The sequence below is a fragment of the Durio zibethinus genome, chromosome 20 (genome assembly GCF_047325235.1).
Source record: "Durio zibethinus cultivar Kanyao isolate XHJ-2024 chromosome 20, ASM4732523v1, whole genome shotgun sequence".
Lineage (NCBI taxonomy): Eukaryota > Viridiplantae > Streptophyta > Magnoliopsida > Malvales > Malvaceae > Durio > Durio zibethinus.
The window spans coordinates 23,194,267-23,216,546 of NC_143181.1; the positions used below are offsets into that span (position 1 = coordinate 23,194,267).

General features: G+C 27.7%; 1 pseudogene; it reads right to left on the bottom strand.

The window, feature by feature from the left end:
* Positions 1-20,371: 20,371 nt before the first annotated feature.
* LOC111315208 (flavonol 7-O-rhamnosyltransferase pseudogene) lies at positions 20,372-21,752 on the bottom strand (annotated as a pseudogene).
* Between the last annotated feature and the right edge of the window lie 528 nt (positions 21,753-22,280).

Below are 22,280 nucleotides of genomic sequence, written 5' to 3' on the forward strand. Positions count from 1 at the left end.
TCTTAATCCCATAAAAGGGCATTTTTTTACTCATCTCACCCTTATTTAGAAACTCATTTTTTTAAAAAGTGGCATTTCGAGATTCAAAATTCAATTACACTTCCAATCGATTATTCACTTATGAACATATATCCCTTTGAAATGTTTCGAATGTCTTACAAATATACTTTTTTTTTGCATTATGGACCTAAAACTTGTCATGTTGATGAGTGAACTCAAGAACATAGACAATACAATCTCAAGTTCTTAAGTTAGTAAAATTGGGTTTTCTAACAATCCATAATTCATAGGGAGTGGTTGTAACTAACTTAGAGGATATTCAATTGAATATATAAACAGTTGATAACAATACTTCATCCTAAAATTGATTTGCAAACTCACTTGGGTCAATATTGACCTAATTATTTCCAGAAGAGTTTTATTTCTTCTCTTTACAACACCATTTTGTTGTGGAGTCATTAGAATGGTTAGCTATCTATCAATATCATTTTCATCACGTAATTGTTTGAACTAATCAAATAAGTACTCACATCCACAATTAGTTCTCACTACCTTAACATTTTTATCTAATTTATTTTTCACTAAGCATACATACTTTCTAAAGCACTTTAAAACTTTGTTTGTGAAGATCAAATAAACAAGATTGAAATGTGTGTTATCATCAATAAATGTGATGAAATATTGATCTCCACTGTGTGCCATTACATACATTGGGATACCAATATCAAAATGTATTAATTATAATGGAATTTAACTCTAGTTTATTTATCAAATGGTTTTCTTGTCAGTTTTCTTGCAAGGCAGTTTACATATAATCATTGATAAAGCTCATCAATAAGGCCTTGTAATCCCTTATTTGCTAATCTCCATTCTTTGTTGACCCATATGGCTAAGTCTAGCATGCCAAACATTCACTTTAATATTGGCATCAATAAACCATTTAATAAATATCTAGATCCATAACAATTTATTTTAAAAAACAAATCCACATCAGTGTTATTAAAATATGTAACAAATCTTAGACAAAGAAAAACAGTGATGGAACTAAATTCCATCAAATATTAAGAGCAAATAAGACATTATGTAGGATGAATGTATTTCCATCTTACACACTTAACTTGTAGGTGTCAACTCTCTTTACCTCAATCTTTTGATTGTTTCTTACATAAATACATCTTACTCATGACTCATGCTACTTGGTTTGTGGCCTTAGAGTTTTCTTCATCCTGTTACATTTATAAGCAAAGTGTGATAAGCCTAATTAACAAACTTTATTATCAAAGCACTCCACATCTTTTTTAACAATATCATGTTACCTTAACTCACACATGATTCATTCTCTATACTACTTAGCAACATAACGTGAACAATGGAGTTTTCTCTATCTAGGCTTAACAAGCCTTCAGTCTCTTCTATGTTAAGATGCATTCCAATACTGAGGCTCCACTACGACAATGTTTAGAATTTTAAGAACGTTTTTTTCTTTTAACACACTTGATTTTCATATTCTAGATTTCATAATTATCCCTATTCAGTAGCCATATACTTAAATACAAAAGCCAAATATTGAAAGACACATGCACTAATTAATGCCAAGCATTGCACACATTTATTTTGCCATCATGTCACAAATAAAATAATAACAATCATTCGCATAAAAATGAAGCCAAAAGGTCACTATGTTCTATCATAACATATTGGTCCGGAGACTCGATCGCTAGACGTAAGAATTTAAAAATATTGAAAAACACGAGGAGTCGCCACCAATCTTTTTTAGGGTGTGATTGATCACTCAAAAATTTTATCTTTTTAATTAAATAATAAAACAGGTTTAAAGCTTTACTAAAAAGACAATTTCGACCTATGAAAACAGATTGGGTTCGAGAGTCAATTACGTGTGGAGAAAAATTAGCACCCTCACAACACCTATAAAATTGGTACCAATTAATTATGCGCTATTTGTAATTTTGGATAAAAATGGTTTTCTATATGAAATTTAATTATAATTTCCTTTTGTTTATTTTAAAAAAATCTTTTATTGAGGAATATTAAGAAAATTTTCAAATTAAAGAAATACCTTCAAAGTTTCCAACATAAAGGTAGAATTTAAAGATAGTCTTTCCATTTAAGATTCATCATAATATTCCTTTTAAAAATAAAATAACATTTTTTGTAAATGATAATTATTAATGACTCTCCAACATCTAGGTAGAGTACTAATCAATTATATTTCATAGAATGCTATTTTAATTTTATTTTTTTAAAACCAAAAATTAAAAAAAAAAAACTTTTTATGTGGTAAAACAAAAATACAATAATATGATTAATATAAACCAGCATAACTAAAACAAATATATATGTATGCATTATAAATGAACACATATGCAACATAATGATCAAGTGTGAATTTAAGAATTGGGATTTCAAATATAATGAAACTACCCAGACTCTCCAACATCTAAGTGGAGCTTGGGTGCGAATTTTTATATTTGAAAATCTCATACCATTATTATTATTAATTAATTGTTTTGAGTTGCGAAAATGTATAAAATTTTTTTTATGAAATAAAATTTCTTAAATATCCAACATCTAGGCGGTATTCGAGAACAGATTATTTCATAAAAGGTTTTCATGCAAATCTTTAAAAATTTAAAATTTTTAAGAAAACTTTTATGTGGTAAGAAAAATGAAAATACAATAATATAATTAATATTAAAACAACATAACTAAACAAACATTTATGTATGCATTATGAATGAAGACATTAACTTAAAACAAAACATATGCAAAAATGATGATCAAGTGAGAATTTAAAAATCGAGATTTCAAATATAAAAAAAACTACCTGGACTTTCCAATGTCTAGGCCTACGAATTGTTATATTTAAAAATCTTGTACAATTATTAGTATTATTGTATTTTTATAATTAAGAGTTTTTATTTATTTATTTTTACCATAGAAATGTATGAAAATTCTTAATAAAATAAAATTTCTTAAATAGCCCAATGTCTAGGTGGCATTCGGGAACAAATTTCTTCACAAAAAAGTGTTCATGCAAAATCCTTATAAATTTAAAAGAGTATGAGTTTTTAGGTAAGTTTGAGTTTGAAATTTAAGATTTTTATGAACCTTTCTAAAAGTCTCTAACATCTAGATAGACTTTCGGAGCAAGCTCATTTTTATAATTTTTAAAAATTAATCTTTATATTCTTATATTTCGTATATATTTCTTCTTTCTTTAAAACCATCATTAATATTATTATTGCTATTATTATTATTATTATTATTATTATGCATAACTTTAAAGTGCATGAAAAATAAAATACATCAAATGTGGATTTAAGTATGAAAGCTTAAATTTGAATGAGCATGGAAATTCAAATAATAAAGAAATTAACAATGTATGAAATTTAGCTTACAATTAAATTTAAGCGATCATAAAACAAAAATTTGCAAGGGTATAATTAAAATCAAACACAAATAGAAAAAAAAAAAAAACTTTCTGGGACCTACAACTTTTATACATATAAAGGCTTTGTTTTGTTCCTTATATGGCTTTCTTTTTTAATAATATTTTTCCATTCTTCAATCTAAAAACAAGCTAACTACGTGGGGAGTCCCCACTCATTCTCTAGTTTTATCTTGTATATGGTTTCTTTATTTGAATAATTTTTATTCTCCCATCCTAAAAAACAACATGCAACCCGTAACCTTCTTTTAAAATAAAGCTCTAGCTTTCACCCTTACACATAACTCAATGTCAGGAATCCCCATGTATAAACAAAATCAATGAATGGAACCGAAACTAATATATTCTGAACAAGGGGCCATACATGAAAGTGAACCGTTGAGCTTCTATAGTCCTCTGTTGGTAGTAGTTATGAACTAATAAAGTAGCTATGAAACAACAAGCTTAGGGTGAGGAAAGGATGAAAGAGCACACAAGAACTCAATCAAACCAAGAAAATATGAAACAACAAGCAAAACTTATAACTACCACCATGAGAGGAAACGAAACCATATATCTTAAACAAGAAACCATGCATGAAAAGGAAGCTTTGAGCTTCCATAATCCTCCATTGGCAGTAGCTATGAAACACAACAATAGCTATCACTAGAGGGGTTTAGGTTTTTAGTGGTGTTTTTCTTAACATTTAGAGACGTTTATAAATACCACTAAAAGATTTGCAGTGTTTGCGAAAAATGCCAATAAGAATGCTGGCTATACACGTATCATGAAAAATTACAGCATTTTCTATAAAATGCCACTATATTAGTGGTGTTTATATGGGGAAAACTTCGCTATATTAGTGGCGTTTGAATCTAGAACACGTTACTCTATTAGCAGCATTTGTATGTGGAAAACGCCGCTATATTAGCAACGTCTGTATCTAGAAAACACTGCTATTTTAGTGGTATTTGTATCTTTGAGACGCCACTAATTTAGTGACATTTTTATAAAAAAAAAATGTTGTTACTTTGGTGGCATTTGTATAAAAAAATGTCGTTAATTTAGCGTATTTTCTAGTAAGGGCATCGCTACTTTTATTGGTGTTTTATGGTATAAACACCACTAAATTATTCATTTAGTGACATTCTTGAATGCAAATATCACAAAATTAAAAAATGTATTTTTTTAAATAAAAAATTTTTATTAATATTTATTATTTTCATAAACGAGCTTAAATTCAGAAACTAAAATTAATGTAAGCTTAATTCACATTCAAATATGCATCTAATTAACACAAAATTTAATAATCAGTACCATTCAAATTTTTTTAATACATTAACAAAATAAAAATTAAAATGTATGAAATTAATGACTGTATAGATTTTGAAGGCTGCCAATTGATGAAGGAATTTTTCTACTTTGGTCACTAGCGTGCTCAAGAACCTACTGTATAATAGCATACAATTTTTAACACTTCATTGTAAGCTTTTTTTATATTAAAAAATATAAATATTTACTAAATACAATACTTGAGTTGGTGGAACATCAGGATAAGTTCTTGGAAATTGTTGTTGCACAAAATTCATAAAATGATCGAATCAATCATGCAACTACTAAAATTTTGAACATTCTTGCTTCATTCTAACACATTTTTCCTCAATTTTGGCACGTTCTTATTCTCTTTCTACTTTCATTTGTTGGAAACGTTGTTGCATAGTTTGCAACTCTTCTCTCAATATCGAAATGTCTCACGAAGACTGACTTGCTGAAAATGTAAATTACTGAGAGTTACATCCATAATAGGTAGATGGTGTTGGACCCAATCCAAGGCCTCGGACCCATCCATGCCTTTCTTTTTTAGCAACTTCTATGATATTCGATTTTCCAATTCTTGCATGTTGAGAGAACCATCAGATGCTACTTCAATCTCAGCAGTCATTTTCTCTTTCGCTTTCTCCTATTAATTAGTCATATACAACTATCAAGTTTAATGATTAATTGATAATATGTTAAAAAGAGTAAATATTTACTTTCTATTAAAATAGATGTTACAAATTATCATAATTTTTTGTGTTTCGATATTCATGTAAGATCCATCTTTTTTTGTGTATGTTAAGCGAAAAAGTTTCACACATCCAATTTTACCATCCATCTCAATCTTTCATACAAAAACATATGTTATTTGATAGGATACATATCAACCGTAACTTATTCATGCATATCAGCCTGTCAATCAAGTTCAAAAATTTTGAATAATTTTAATATCATGTATTTATATTTTGGCTCCTTAACAACACAATAGTCTTAAATAGACGCAAACAATAAAAGCATTTTGGCCTTTCACACATATCGATTATGGCAACCAAATTCAATTATTTGGATAAGTTTAATATCATGGATTGAAGCCATTCAAACTGTTGAAAGCCATCCAAAAGTTTAATTTGTATTTGTGCCTTTTAAAGGCAAAAATAGTCCCAAATAGACATAAACGACAACTTTTTCATATCAATTGTAGAAACCAAGTTCAATTAATTGGACAAGTTAAATACCAAGTATTGAAGCTATCCAAACTGTTTAAATAGAACAATAACAACAAATTTGTATTTTTACCTAAATAGACTTAAACAATAACTTTTTCATACATATCATCTGTGTCAACTAAGTTCAAAACTTTTGATAAGTTTAATATCATGTGTTGAAACTATCAAAACTATTAAAATAGAACAATAACTGCTAATCTGCATGTTTACCTTTTAACGGCACAAAAGGTTCATTCGTTGGAATAAGTTTAAAATCATAAACTTACTATTTCTTTTTGCTTTCTTTCAAAACTTTTTGATCCACTTGTGTGGCTATTTCTGTTGCTTTTTGCTACCAATCCTAATCTGTTCTTTTTTCTGTCATACAAAATAATTGCATATATGGTAGAAATACAAATATTACTAAGTTAAAGCATAAAACACTTTCATTATTTCATTCTGCTATACAAAGTTATAAATTAGTACCTCTCCTTTTCTTGAGAACCAAAATCTAACTAATTGTTCATATTGCCACCTAATCACATTACAGGGTAGATTTTCCATCATCGCCTCTACAGTAGTATTTTGATTGAAATACTTATTCTTTAAATTATGCTTATAATCTTTCCATTTCTTTCCCAATAAGTTAAGCACAAATGAAATTGGTATTTCAAGTACAAATCTTGACTGTAATAATACAAAAAAAAAATTTTAATCAATAAACCAAATTTAAAATAATTAATTTTTTATATGTAATTAATTATACTAATACCTCAATAAAGTTTAAAGCATCGGCTTTAACTTCTATTGGAACTTTGTGCCATGTTTCATAATGAATAGGCAATTTCATTCCATTATAGGCAAGCATGCCTAGAAATCCAGCCAACGATTGAGCCTCTTCACCAATTGGCTACCTATCAGAGTTTGCAGACACTACAATACACTCATTCGAAGGTAGTGCAAACAATTCCTTCAAAGTTGTTCGACCTCTGGTTCTCTGTTGACCATTGTTTTTAATTACAAAAAATAAAAAATAAATTTGTAAAATGGCAATACTTTTATCATTATAATCGAATTCTAAATATAGGATATCTAATACCAGCATTCAAATTTAAAGCATAATCAATTGACAAGATAGTATCTAAACTTGGACCTTTCATATTGGCAGATCCAATATTAGTTTAAAGGTTAGAAGTGACTGAATTAGATCTGATAGTACGTTTATTCTCCTTCAAAGGATTCAGTCCATAGCCAATATCAATAGGTGCCACAGATGGTTCTAAACTAATATCTCTGATATGTATTCCTTTCAATCTACTCCTCCAGATTATAGCTTACCTGCATCATAAATGCGAATATATAAAAGATAGTTTAGAACATATATAAAGACATTGAGAAGTTAAGAAATCATAACCTATGATATATAAAAAACATATTGATTTAATTAAATCAAAAGATAATGTAAAGAGTAGCTTAACTATGCCACAACAAATAAAGAATTGCTTGCCATAGTTTTTCACCTTTGAAAAGTTTAGAACATTGATAAAAAGAATTTAATTTAAAAATCAAAGAGAAAGAAAGCTATGAAAATCAAGTGGCTGATCATCTATCAAAAATAGAAAAAAAAATAGCTAATGGAAAGATGATACAAGAGCCATTTCCAGACAGGCAACTCTTTTCAATCCAAAAGCCACCATGGTATACTGATGTAGTAATGTCTTTCCCTTTAATTTGAATTATCAGCAAAAGAAAAAAATTTTTCATGATGTCATTTTCCTATTAAAGCAATGCAAAGACCAAGTCTTGAGAAAATGTGTTCTAATGGAAGAGATAGAAAGCATTTTACAATATTGCTATGCGTAAAAATACAGAGGACATTACAAGGGTGAAAAAATAGTAGCCAAGGTATTATAATGCGATTTTTATTGGCCTTTTCTATTTAAATATGCATATAAGTTTGTCACTAAATGTGAGAAATTTCAAAATATGGGAAATTTGTCAAAGCAACATAAGATGACATTAAACAACATATTAAAGGTTAAGGTTTTTTTATGTTTAGGGAATAGATTTTATAAGACCTTTTGTGTCTATTTTTGGAAACATCTACTTACTGTTAGTAGTAGATTATGTCTCTAAATGGGTAGAAGCCATAACATCACCTTCTAATGATGCCAAGGTTGTACTTAGGTTTTTAAAGGACAAACATATTTACAAGATTTAGTACACTAGAGCCATAATAAGTGATGGGGGCACCTATTTTTGTAACAAAATTTTTGAAAAACTGCTAGCCAAGTATGTAGTGAGACATAACCATAGCCTATCACCTTAAACTAGTGGCTAAGCCGAAGTGTCGAATAAGGAGGTGAAAAGAATTCTCGAGAAAATTGTGAACCCATCCTAAAAAGATTGGGCTATAAAGTTAGACGACTATTTATGGGCATATAGGATAGTATATAAAATTCCCTTATGAATGTTCCCTTACTAATTGGTCTATGGCAAAGCTTGTCACCTACTTGTTAAGTTAGAACATAAGGCATATTAGGCACTTAAAAACCTAAAGCTTCATAAAAATTTGGTAAAAAAAAAGAGTTTGTTACAACTAAATGAATTGGATGAACTTAAACTCCAAGCCTATGAAAATGCCAAGGTATATAAGGAAAAAAACTAAGAGATGGCATGATAAGAAGATCATGAAGAAGCACTTTAGGCTTAGTCAATGAGTGTTACTTTGCAATTTAAGATTAAAACTATTTCCAAGCAAACTCAAGTCAAGATGAAGTGACTATACATGGTGATGCAAGTATTCTTTTATGGAATGGTGGAAATAATGGATGCAAAATAGATGTAGCCTTTCAAGGTTAATGGGTATAGATTGAAAGCTTATTATGGAAGAGTTACAAATCAAGTTGAAGAGGTAATATGCCTCACTGAACCTAGCATCTAGGTATGGTCCAGCTTGTCCAAAATTAGTGGTGTTTCGAAGGTAACCCAAATTTTATATTTCCTTGTTTAGTTTTACATTTCCCTGTTAATAGTTTTACATTTCCTTGTTAAGTTTTAAATCTCCTTGTTATTTGTTTAATTTTGGTTAGGATAGGTCCACTTTGATTTACTTTTTTGTTTTTGATTTTGTTTTCTTAGGAATAAGGATAATGCAATGGTGCCTAAAGAAGTCTACAAGTTTTGGCCTCAAAAGAAACAAAGATAGGGGAGTATTTCTTTTACCTTATTTTTGTAACTGTTTCATTTGAAACATTATCCAATTCAAGAGTGGGGAAGGGAAATTTTTTGTGTAAAATGATTTTCATTTTTTTTTCAAAGTATCCCTAAAATATTTATTTTCAAATCTTGCTAGCATGCCTACAATCATTATAATGCCATCTTAGTTAATTTTTCATAAGTTGATTATGAGTTATTTATGTATAATCTTGGGACAAGTGTGAACGTAGTGAAAGTATGAAATGAAGTCTTAAGTGTATTTTTCTTTAAACTGTTAATTTTCATGTCATGTGCATTTTAATTTTGACCTTTGACATGCATCAATTTTTGTGAAATGTATTGTAAATATAAAGTTGCTTAAAGATTTAAGGCATAAGTATAACTTTTGAATTTGCCTACTCAACCCTTGAGATAAAATCCTAGACTGTACTTGACTTAAAAAAATGATTTAGGCCATCTTTGTACCATTTGAGCCTTTTCAATCCTACCTATGAATAAATCATCCTTAGTACCTTACTTTAAGCCTTAGAATCTTTTTCTTTGTTTATTTACCTACATTAAATAAGCCCAAGGCCTTTCTATGAATTATCCATCTTCTTCTCACCTAACTCAAATTGCTTATGCATGTTAAGGACAAAATGAAAAGAACAAGTTACATTTGGGAGGTAGAGAGGTGCAAGGAAATCAAAAAAAAAAAAAAAATGAAAGAAATGAAAAAGCTAAAAATGGCTATGAAAAAGCCAAATAGGGCCAAAGAAAAAATAATTTAAAATAAAGATGCCTAAACCTTGTATAATCTTAAAAGTTCTCAAGTCCAAGTTTCAAAAAAGTAAGTAAAGGTTTCTAAGCCTAAATATATCTTTTCTTTTACCTTAACCCAAGCCTTATATTATAAGCCTATAAAGACCTATTGATCTTGATTCAAGTATGTAAGTCTACATTAGTGGAGAGGGAAAAAAGAAAGTAAACATATGAAGTATGCTCTATCTTTAAATTGATATGTGATGGCATATGTTACATTTTGCTTAAATTGGATACACATATTAGAGATAGATTAACTTCACATACATGAAAATTGTATGAAATTGAAAGCTTACTTTTGAATAAGTTTTATGCCTAATTATGTTCATAACTATCTTTAGATTATACCGTAGTGCGTAATTGATGACTTATCACACTTTGTCTTTGTGTGCATATATTTTGGTTATAGCATAGTTAATTTAAGGATTTTACTTGAGGACAAGCAAAAAGGTAAGTGTGGGGGTGTGATGACTATAAAATTTATAACTTTTCTTAGGTCACTTAAGCTTTAAAATTGGAAAATTTTCATGAATTTGGTTGTTTAATATATTAAAATCTTGATTTTTAGGTTTACATGATGAATTTAGTGAACTCAGACGTAATGCATATAAACCATGCAAAGGTGGCAAAAGTCAAGCCATGAATGAACCATGCATTCCATGCAAAGTTAGTGAATAACATTCCGCCAAGGCATGAGGAATTTACCAAAGCCAATTCAGCCATGCATGTAAGAAGCTTAAATCCATGCAAAGGTGGTAGCTATGATAGGCTAACATGTAGCTGACAAAAAGCCCAATGGATGCTAATATCATATTTGACCAAAGCAAGAGTTGGTGTACATAAGGTCTCTTTTAAATTCAAAAGAATCCTAAGCCAAATGAAATAATCAAAAAGATTTGGTCTTTGAATACCAGTCAAATTTACCATTTGAAATTCAAAATTGTGTTAACTTAGCAAGACACCTAAGCATGGGTGGCACAAATGGACCAATGCAAGAGTCTATTTTGGCTATACAAGCTCTATATCATCCAAAAGCTTCACACATTTAGCCAATCTCTTTTGAAATTCAAGATCACATTTTAAATTCAAATGTGTTTAAGCTAGAGTAAAATTATCCAGGTTCATCATTCCTAGGCTGACCTTTGTGCTATAAATAGGCTAAGCTATTTACTTGTAAATCATCCCTTGTTCCATTATTCACTTCATTTTTTTTTTAGTTGTTTATTTCTAAGGGTTCTTTTGTATTTTTTTATTTATTTTTGATTAGGGTGATAGACTAGCCAACATTCTTTTATTTTATCAAAGTTATTTTTATTCAAGTTCAATTACATTTTCTTCAAAGCTTTTTAATTTACATTTCAAGCACACATTTACTTTTGCTTTTGAACTCTATTTACTTTGTTGCTTTTTACATTTGCACACTTTCTTTTCCAAGCATTTGGTTTTGTTACTTTTAAAGTTTATTTACATTTCAAAATTTGTTTCTTTATTTTTCTTACTATATTTAGCCAGTTTCAATGCTAGCAAGCCTTCATCTTATCTAGCTTGGCATTCAACCTTCATATTTGTTTTTACTTCTAAATCTTTAACAATTTCAATTTTCTAAATAAAAAGTTAGGAAGAATCCATTTTGGCATTTGGTTTCACACCCAAAACATAATCCTTGTGGGAACGATAACTTTATTTCATCACTTTATTATTTGCATGCAACTTGTGCACTTATAGGTTAAAATGCAGCAATCACTACCTATAACTTGGTTTTCTCAATGGATAAGATGGTTTCTCATATTAAGATTTCTTTCACTGGATAAGAAAAAACATGTTTTTTTAGTACTCTCTTAACTTTTTGATGTGACATTTCAACAAATGCCAAGACCAAATAATTTAGGCTCATAATTTTAAAGAATGAAAAAAAAGCAAAGCTCAAATTTTAAAGAAAATCTCTAAAGTGAAGTTAACTTTTTTAGGCTTGTAAAAAAATCTCTAATGTCCATTAGTTTATTCAAAATGTCCTCCTTTAATGGTTCTAGCTCCATCCTTGATATAATCATGCATGAAAATTCATGAGTTACTTTAAAAAATTTCAATCTTGCTCTTCATTGCCTTTTCGAGTTTTCACCCTAGAATTTCATTCTTTCTTCTTTCTTTCATTGATTGTTGCACAATGCATTTAAGAACTCAAATTCATCCAAAATAAAATGGTGGTGATGATGATTCTGTAAAGAAAAAGTTCTCCAATTTAGGTATCCATACCTAATCAAAATGGATTTTAAAAGGATGTAATGTAGGCAAGGGTTTGGGTTTAGAAAAAAAGGATAACATGCCCAAAAAAATATGTTTAAAGGTGATCAAACCAATTATCATTTTCTTTTCATAAGATTTATTTATTAGTAGATTGGGTTTATAATAGGCAATTTTGGGTTAGGTCGAATCAAATATATTTGCATATTCTTATTTTTGTTTCGAGTTTGCTATTTTATGTATGGATACTGTGCATGCATGTTGATTTTCTAGCAAGTGATATAAGAGCTATCGTGATTTCTATTAGAGATGAGAGGAAGTGAATTAACTCAAGAACTAAATAACATATCAGACAAAATAGCAACAAAGGATATCGATGAGCATAAAACCATTGACAAGGAGAAAGGATTGTCTTTTTATATGACTTGGTTTGCTTAGAAAAATCGCATCTTGATATCAATCTAGATTTTGTTAGAATCTAGTCAACTCCATTGCTGCAATGCCTTGTACAATTTATGCTTCCAAATTTAAACCACATGGTTTGTTATTTGGATAGACTTTGGGCAGTCAATGTACAGTCTTTTGGGGCTAGCCTTGTGCAGTTGTGTAAAGGGTGCAAACATAATTGGCATTGGATGTATTTTTTAGGTGGTTGAATTACTCCATTAAGTTTTTTTTTTTCTACTTTTTTGATAAATTTGTTTTTGAGTAAAGGGTTTTCTTACAGTTTGATTGAAATTTGTTTTTTTTTTTAGTGTATAGCATTCAAATGATTTTGTTTGTATTCAGTTACATTTTATGTTAGTAATTTAAAATATAGTGCATTCCATATTGGATAAAAAGATTTAATTATTGGTAAATAGATTTAATTTTGTTATTAATTTTATTCATATTTTAAATAGTTATGTTTGAACAAAAACAATTCTTATATAATAAATGATTATAACTATTTGAATATAAATAGATGATTGTTCATGTAAGTCATGATTATGTAAATAGTCATAACCATTTAAATAGAAATTTATATTTGTTTATTAATTATAAATAGATTTTTTTTAAATATATAAATAGATCTTTTAGTATAACCATTTTCACTACTTCTGTTTAAAGAGTTTTAAGAATTTGTTGTATCCTAAAAGCATAATTGCCTTTAAGAAAGTATTATTCACCCCACAAAGCCAAAATTCATTTTATTCTTTATATTCTCTTATTTATTTTTCTAACAATTTAAATGCAATTATGTGAAATTTATAGTTTGCATGAAGAAGATACAAGAAAAAAATAGCAAATTTGGCAAAACCAATTTTTGAAACTTGCTTGGAAAGTTTAAATTATCCAAATGGTTTTTTTGGTGAAATAAATACTAAACACAATATAAATTTCTTGTTTCTATCTTTTTAGTTTTTACATTCTACCAAAAGAATTTATGATTAATAATTCATTAGAGATCTTGAGTCTCATTGAATTTTGCTTCTTTATTGATTATTCATTTTATTTTTTATTATGAATTAAATTATTTGATTTATGATTTATGATTTTATGATGTCATATGTGGCTTTTCTTTGATCAAAGCATTAAATGGTCATAAGCATAAAGTGGACATTAGGTACTTTTAGCTTTGGTTATGAATCTTTTATAGCTTTGTTATATTTTGGTAAGATTATGGTTATCAAATGAAAATGATAAAATTTTTGAAAATTATTTTAATGCATTAAAGAAATTATGAATTTATAAATCTTTTCAAAAAAAAAAAAGCAAGTATTTGTGCTTTTATCTTAAAATCATATTTTATGGTCCAAATTTTATGATTGTATTTTATTGACAAGAGAATCATACATGATTCATATTATTTAATTTATATAATATTGTTTCAACAAGAAAATAAACATATTATCTAAGATAACTTCAATTCAATTAGAGAAATTATATAATTATTTGTAACTAGTTAAAATGCTTTTTATTTGTTGGGTGAAAATTGTCATATATTTTATAATTTGGATACAAACTTTATAGTATTTTGTAGTTATACACAAAATTATATATATTGTTGTTCTTAATGACATGAATATTTTATAGCCTTGTTATATTTTGGTAAGATTATGGTTATCAAATGAAAAGGATAAAATTTTTGAAAATTATTTTAATGCATTAAAGAAATTATGAATTTATAAATCTTTTTGAAAAAAAAAAAAAAGCAAGTATTTGTGCTTTTATCTTAAAATCATATTTTATGGTCCAAGTTTCATGATTGTATTTTATTGACAAGAGAATCATACATGATTCATATTATTTAATTTATATAATAATGTTTCAACAAGAAAATAAACATATTGTGTAAGATAACTTCAATTCAATTAGAGAAATTATATAATTCTTTATAACTAGCTAAAATGCTTTTTATTTGTTAGGTGAAAATTTTCATATATTTTATAATTTGGACACAAACATTATAGTATTTTGTGGTTATACATGAAATTATATATATATATATATTGTTGTTCTTAATAACATGAATCATGGTGGATATGATTTTAATGTCTATGATAAAATAATTTTTTAAGTATCCAAGAGTTGGCAAGAAAGTTTTCAAAAAGAGACTATAGAAAGCATGAGTTTATTAAAAGAAAAATAATTTTGAAAGTAATTATATTTGGCTTCTCTGGAGACCCGCACTTAACTTGTAAGGTATTGTCCGCTTTGACTCGAAGGTCTCACGGTTTTGTCTCAAAAAAGGTGCCTCACATATTTGGGTTTAAATCTATACAATAGAACTTTAAGTTATCCTGATGTGAGATTGGGCATTACAAACTCCTCTCGTTAAATCTTGATGTCCCCTTCAAATCTAGCACAAAGCACACAGATTCATAAAATCACACCAAATGTTGGATAAGCCCAACACAAAGCACACATAGATCACAGGATCACACCAAATGTTGAGATTCAAGAGGTGGCTCCCATCTTATAACACTTAACTCCCGTAGAATTGTAAAGGTGGCTCCCACAATGTAGCATTTAGCTCCTATCCAACTAGTGACCCCTTTGATACCATTTATGGAGACCCATATCCAACCGGTGAGGTTTGTCTGCTTTGACCTTAAAGTCTCACGATTTTATCTCACAAAAGATGCCTCACAGATTTGGGTTTAAGCCTCTACAATGGAATTTTAGATTATCTCGATATGGGATTGAGGCGTTACAGCATCATACTTAATGATGTGTACCCTTATATTAAATTCAAATAAAAGTTTTGGAAGTTTTATTAAAAAGAAATATTAAGACGTAGAATATTTACTAGTTGTCTTTCATTAAGAGTGAATTTAAAGGTCTTTTATTATAAAAAAAAAAATAAACTACCAAATAGTAAAAAGATAAATGAAATGGCAAATTGATTAAATATATGATATCCTGATAATTGGATGGAACATTCTTTAATAAAAGAATGTATATTTACATATGATGGGGTTGATAGTTTCTTATAGATTTTAAGAATAAAAAGAAAAAAAATTTTACCACCATAGTATTATAAGATTTACTATGAGTGAAACATATAAGCTAATAAGTTTAGTACAACTTATTAAAGTAAAATAATAAAAAAGTCTTTAAATATTTTAAAAGGACTAAAATGACTTGGTTTATTCATTTAGTTTATCCAATTGTATTAGAAATATAATTGTTTTAAAAATGTATAAAAGTATGGAAATAAAATTGGTAAATTTTATGAATATAGAGTTGTGGTTACGATCAATATTAACTATTTCTTAAAATGATGAGACAACAATGTTTATAGCATATAAATGACATGTAAAATGAAAAGTTTGGACATATTAGCCTATGAAGTCATTGTATTGGGGATTCAATCTCAATTTTAGGTAATTACTATAAAAAAAATTTGAATTCCAAGATATTTGGTTAGTAGTACTACAAGTAGAAAAGGTTCAAACCTTTACTATTAGACATCAATGACGGGAATTTAACTTTGAATTAGTAATTTCTAATTATAAAATTTAATGGGTAAAAACAAGTTATTATTACGCGTCTATTAAATACTACTAAAATTCATTCAAATTTTAGAAATTAGTGTGATAGATTGTGTGAGAAGGACGGGTTTTTTATACTTTTAATGGAGATTATTGTTTAAATGTCTAACTAATAAAAGAAAATTGAGTTCCAATTTGGGGTAAACCTTTACTACAAGTTGTACTATAAGTAGAAGTGTTTAAACCCTTACTATTAGACATCAATAATGGGAATCTAATTCATGAATTAATAACCTCTAATTTCATAGTTTAATGGTTAAAACCAAGTTATTATAATGTGCATGTTAAAGCACTAGAAACGTCATGGATACTTTATCTAAACAAACACAGAAGTGGTACTGCTTTAATAAGAAAAATTAGAGTCTCTTTTATAAATGTTTATAAATATGAAAATCACATGGAAATGCCATAATAATGTCAAAGCGGTTATAAACCTTTGACAAAAGATTAAGTAAGTATTATATGTGTTACATCCTTAATTTTAACACTAAGAGTTGAGGTTTAATTTGCAGACACCATTAATTTCGTTAGAATTTTAAGGTATATACACTAATTGACAGTTTAAATCGAAAGATCCATTTTTTATTGGTAATATTTATTTATGTGAAAGATTAAAGATTAAGCTCCAATATTTCAAAATAGTAGAGGATTGTTGGTAGTTTGGAATATGGTGCATCCCACATTAGATAGAAAGACTTAATTATCGGTGAATAGACTTAATTTTTATATTAATTTTATTCACATTGTAAACAATTATGTTTGAACAAAAGTAATTATTATATTATAAATGATTAATGATAGATCTTGATTATAAACTTGAAGGGGACAATTAATAATATTATATACATGCATACATACACACATAATATGCAAATAATATATTAGTAAAAGGTAACCAATTTATAAAATTATAACATAAAAATATTAGTATGATAGCATTAAACTTTTAAGGATAACAAGAGTATTAAGTTAATTGTAGAATTACTAATTACTCCATCTTTCAATGAATTATTAGAATTTTTTATTTTTTAGAGATTTAAAATTGAAATAAAGGAATATAAATAAATTAATCATTAAACAATATATTTTTATCAAAACAAAAAAATTAATATAATTGTAAAAGAACGAAGTTGAAACTTTGAGACTAGAAGTTATGATTTTTATCTTAACCTTCTAAAAATGGTACCAGTTTTTTTTTTTTTTTTAGTTATTGAAAACATATTTTAGGAAAGCATGAAACAAAGATCTAGAGTAAAATTAAAATAAAATAATATGTTGAGATATATTGTAATAAGCTAGAAGGAAAAGGAAAATACATATTTAATACTTAGTTGAAAATATGGAGTCTTGCTGAGAAAGCTACAAAATTAATTTGATTTTTATTAACTTTGCATAACTGTGATTTAAAGCTTGTAACAAAGCTTTAGCTTGATTTTAAGAATTTATAAATAATAATTTATGAATACAATAAATATACACATAACATACTAATTTTAATTCTTTTTCAATTGCAATAATCCATAAATTTAAAATTTAAAATCACAAAAATATAAATTAATAGTATTAATTTAAAAAATCAACTAAATTTATTTAATATTAATATATACATGCTAAAGATTTTTAAAAATTTTGGAGGGGCCAAGACTCTTTCTGGCTACAATAAAGAACCGTAATTACAAATGATCATAAATAGATAATTATTTACATAAGTCATGATTATACAAATAGTCATAATTATTTAAAATTATATCTATTCATTTATTATAAATAGATTTTTCAATATAATTATTTTTATTACTTTTGCTTGAAATATTTTGAGATTTTGTTGTATCCTAAATATATAATTATCTTTAAAAAATAATTTTCATGCTTCAAAGTTAAAATTCAATTTTATTAATTATATTTTTTTATTTATTTTTTTAACATTTTCTTTGGGGAGACTTTTGAATATTGTTGTAATTTGCACTTGTTTTTCTTCCATTCTTATCGTTTTCAATACCAAAATTCAATGTAGTAAATAAAAAGGTTAATCTTGCAAGCCGTACCTCATTTTAAATAAAAATGATAATAGAGCGAATATTCGCTATTTAGAGATATTTGGATATGAATGAATCCATTTAATTTTTATAGTGTCTAAATTCATTTAAATTTAATATTATTATTTATATTTGTATTCAATTAAATAAACATTATTGTTAAATATCCGATATCTTAGAATATCTATTTACTTTTTTTTTTTGTCAAAATGTAAAACTCATATTCTAATAATAAATTTAATTTTCAAATTCACATTTCATCAAAAGTCAAAACCGACCTCATATTTGTATTCTCAAAAACCTTTGATTTTTTTTCAACTTGAGATCAATTACACTCGGCCAGTTCTTCCTTTCTCCGTACTCTTAAAAGCCTGACGAGACATATGCATATATATTAAAATATATATTTACTTTATTATTTTATAAAAATAAAAAATAAAAAATAATTAAATTTAAATTTTAAAATTACTTTTTATTATTTTGTCACTTCACACTCTTTATTAATAACCAGAAAATTTGTTGTTTGCTAAGGTTTAAACTTTTTCACATGTATAAAATTTTACATATTTTACATATATAAATCATAATAAATTGAAATATCTAATATTATCCATTAAAAGATTTAAATATCTATTTATAAATATTTGAAAATGAAATAATTGGATCAAATAGTGTAAGATATTTATTTATTTATCATCCTTAGTTTTCAAATAATTATGTGCAAATTAAAGTTTTTAAATTTATGAATTCAAAATTTAATTTAATTAATTCATTTAATTATTTTTAAATAATGATATTCAATAAATATAAAATTTTAATTTGAATATTAATAAATTTTATTATTTTATATGAGTAAAATTTTATATTTTTATCATATCTTCAATAAGCCCTTGATCTTTGTATTCAAATAAACTTTTAACTTTTAATTTATATTTGAATAAGATTTTAATTCTTAATTTATACCTAAATAAACTCTTAATATAAATAAATTTTTTATTTGAAATAAGAGTTCATTTGGATATAAATTAAAGAATAAAAACTAATTTTACTCTAATAAAAATATAAGGACTTTTTAAAAAGGTGAAATAGTTTATAGGCTTTTTAGTATGCCTTTATATAAATATCGTTGAGTGGTGTTTGGTAAAGAATGATAATCCTAAAAATATGGTGATTTACACATGTTAATTAGAATATGGTGTTTAGTAAGCACTTAATGATCTTACATGGCAATAATTTTGGACCACCAAGAATGATTAAACTTGGAGAGTGATATAATTCTTATATAAAATGATGAAAAATTTTTATTACTAAAATAAAGTGATATTTAAAATTAATTTAATATCTAAATTAAAAATGTTCTTCTTCTCAAAATTGTATTTGTAATTGCTTTATATTATAATATTTTTTTATATTTTCAAATTAATATTCATTATAACAAGTCCAAAAATAAGTTGTGTTTTTTGTAACTTTTATTTTAATAGTTTATATAATATAATATTTTAGTTTTTCTTTTGTTATGATTTTAATAGGTTAGTTTTATTTTTTAATTCAAATATTTTTTACATAATTTATATTATAAACATTAATTTATCTATCCATAAATATATTTATTAATTTAATATTTAATTACTAATATTTTATAAATTATTATTTTAAAAAATATTAAAATTATTAATTTATTTAACTATTATAATATATATGATTGTTTGAGCAATTTTAAATAATATTAAACGTAGTTATTTTTAATTCTTAAAAATTGATGATTATTAATCAAATAAAGTGATTATAAGTCATGAGTAATAAGATCATTTCAATAATTAAATTAACTTGATAATATTAAAAATGATAACGAACAGGTTAAGAATTGGTATCAAACAGAAAGTTCATATCCCATCATCTTTCTTTCCTATTCTTAAACTGCAGCCTCACTTAATCTCCAAAAATCACTAAAATAAAGAGCAAGTTACAATACCAATAGATTACTGTAAATTTCGAACACCAACAACATTCTAACAATATATGGAAATTAAAACAAGATATTAGTAAGCAAAGGATATCACTAATTATTTATTTGTTGTTAGGTTTTATTTCCTTTTCTTCTGCGTTTATATTTAAGCTACACAATTCTTCTACTAGGCACTCCAATGCTTCATCTGAACTCCCACCCTTTTGGATGGCTGCCAATGCAGTCTTCCTGAGCTGCATGGCTCTATTCCTCTCCTCCCTGAACCTGTCCATGCTCACCGAGTCAGACAAGATCCGAGCCAGTTTGGTTGCATCAGGGACACTGTCTAAACCCTCGCAAACTCGGATGGCCACTCCCAATTCGTCAACCAACAGCTTGGTATTGTCGAAGTGGTCAACTTGCATCGGCCAGGCGAGCAACAACACTCCACCAAGGAGTCCTTCAAGTACTGAATTCCAGCCGCAATGAGTCAAGTACGAACCAACGGCTTGATGCTCCAGAATCGCCAGCTGAGGAGTCCACCCTTTGATCACTAGTCCCCTCCCTCCCACACGCTCTTCAAACCCCCGGGGAACCACGTTTTGGTCGTCACCATTTTGTTTCCCTTTCATTGGATCCTTGACAGCCCAAATGAAACGCACCCCACTCTCCTCCAATGCGGAGGCTACCGCATCCATCTGCTGTTTGGTCAAGGTAATCTGGGTTCCGAATCCAACGTAGACTACTGTTTTGTCACTTTGACAAGAATCAAGCCATGCCACGACTTGATCTTGCTGTATTGAGCTTGGTCCGCCCCTCTCATTGGAACCCATGCTGCTAGCTTTTATAGGTAGCAAAGGCCCAACCGCCCACAGCCGATCATGTTTAGTAAACTCCTCCTTGATCATATTCATTTTAGCCCCATCTAGCTCAGTGAAGGTGTTGAAAATGAGACCCCAACTTCCTACACTTACAAGATCTACCCCTGTGGAAAAAGCATCATCCCTAACTTTCAGGGCCTTAACCATCCAATGAAACATTGAATTTGCATTGAGAACACTGAAACTCAAATTTTGGATGTTGAGATGAGAAGCAAGCGAATTAACCCAAGAACTAAGTAACATATCAGACAGAATAGCAACAGGAGGATATCGGTGGGCGTGAAACCATTGAACCAGAGGATCATAAAGTTTACTCAAGGCTGTCACGAAATCAGGTGCAAACGATAGAGTAACATCTTGCATATTTTCAACTCCAGGAGGGATGGAAGAGTGAGAAGGGAAAGGAAGAACTAAGGTTTGAACGTTGGACGACGAGTGGAAAGATAGAAGAGGATTTAGATAGTGAAGGTTTTTGGGTGTGACCAGGATTGTGACTGTTAAGCCACGAAGGACAAGCTGGTGGATCAGATCCATATGGGGAAGAATGTGGCCAGCAGCAGGGAATGGGATTGTCAAGATGTGGACGCCATTGCAGTCACCTTGAGTGGCCATTGAGATTAGTTGTAGCTTCAACAAAACTGAAGATGAAGACTAAATAATGTTAAGAAAATTGTACCGTCTGTCAGTTCCTTTATGTCATATATATTGTTTTGTTAATAAAATTTTGGATTATGGATTGAGGAAAAATCCACTAAATTAACTAGCTAGATACTGTGTATATAATAATTATTAGATTATAATAAAATCTGTTGATAAATAAAACTTGCTTACCATGTGAGAGTTATAAAAAAGAATTAAACTTTCGAGATCTGCAAATACCATTAATTTAAGTGTGGTCGAGAATCGAGAATAAATCTTGTCTATAAGATTTAGTGGCAGATTCATAATTTTTTTTTTAGAATTGTTCACTTATAAATTATAATATATATAAAAATTATCAGTAAATTTATTTATTTTATTGATGGAAAGAGTGTTTGAAAATATTTTTTTGTTTTTCAGATTGTCAAACGTTCCACCTTCAAGCACGGAATCGCCACTCGTAAGATGATCTTTTTTAAACAATATAAACAAAGATTATAAAATTGGGTTG